The sequence below is a fragment of the Pteropus alecto genome, unplaced genomic scaffold (assembly GCF_000325575.1).
Source record: "Pteropus alecto unplaced genomic scaffold, ASM32557v1 scaffold43, whole genome shotgun sequence".
Lineage (NCBI taxonomy): Eukaryota > Metazoa > Chordata > Mammalia > Chiroptera > Pteropodidae > Pteropus > Pteropus alecto.
The window spans coordinates 7,134,809-7,135,972 of NW_006435764.1; positions in this window are offsets into that span (position 1 = coordinate 7,134,809).

The window sequence follows — 1,164 nt, forward strand, 5'->3', positions numbered from 1 at the left end:
CCTCCCCATCTCTCTCTCCTCTGTGGTCAGCTCCCCAGGAGGTCTCTAGAGCCAGGTGAAGGCGGCACAAGGCCCAGGTCTCTATGGCAAAGGGCCCCCAGAGGCTCTATCTCTGAGGAAACTCCACATATAAACCCAAACCAGCCTGGGGGGTGGGGTGCAGGCCAAGCAGTAGAGCTAAGGGAGGTGGAGGGGAAGGGCAGGTTCATGACTTCCTAGGTACACACCTGTAAGCCCTGAGTGGGTGTCAGGGGAGACAGAGTTTGACAAGCTGGGAGGAGAGCTGTCTGTCTGCCTGTCTGTCTGTCTTCCAAGTGGAAGCTGGGGGTGGAGCAGGCAGGGAGATAAAGGCTGCCTCACTTGTCAGAATTAGCAAGTTCCACAGTTGGGCAACACTCAGACACACACCAAATACAGACACACACATCCTGGCTCCGACCAACAGGGTGACACCTGCATTTCCACAGGCTGCATGGTGACATGCATACTCAGGGACATACATGTGCGGGACATTCAACAGCACATGAAGCAGGCACACAGTCCCCCACTCATCCCCGCAAATCAGACACCCATATACCCTCAAGCCGGGCTATGCAGCGTGGACAGAGCACACAGCCCAGCACCCAGGCACATCTGCTCAGCCCCCGGGGCGGGTGTGCCAGCCCTCTGGGTCTGTTCCAAGTCAGAGCCTCTCACGTGAGGCCCAATGTGTCATTTCCAAACAGAAGGAATCTAGCTCCTTCGCAGCGAGGAGGAAGAGCAGGGTGTAAAAAAAAGTGGGCATGTGCAGGGCGTGCATGAGAGAAAGAGACAGGTGAATACCCGGGCGTGTGTGTCGGGACGCGGTGCACGCGGGTTGGGGGCTCTAAGGTTCGGTCCGGGAAGGAGCCCGAGGAAACAGAGTGTGCTTTTGTGAGGGTGTGTGTGTGTGCCGCCGAGTCTGTGTGCAGTGGGTGTGGGTGTTTGTCTCCCTGTATCCGCCTTCTCTCCCGTTCTGGACTTTTAGTCTTCCTGGGATCGTCTTCCTCATGTCCCAGCCCCTCCCTCTCAGGGCTCAAATTGGGGGCCCTGGTGGGGGGGCACATGCTCCAGGACCCAGTCAAACCCCAGAGGCTGCCTGAGGCTTCCCTCCAGCTCCCCTCCCTTTCCTTTCCTCCCTCCCTC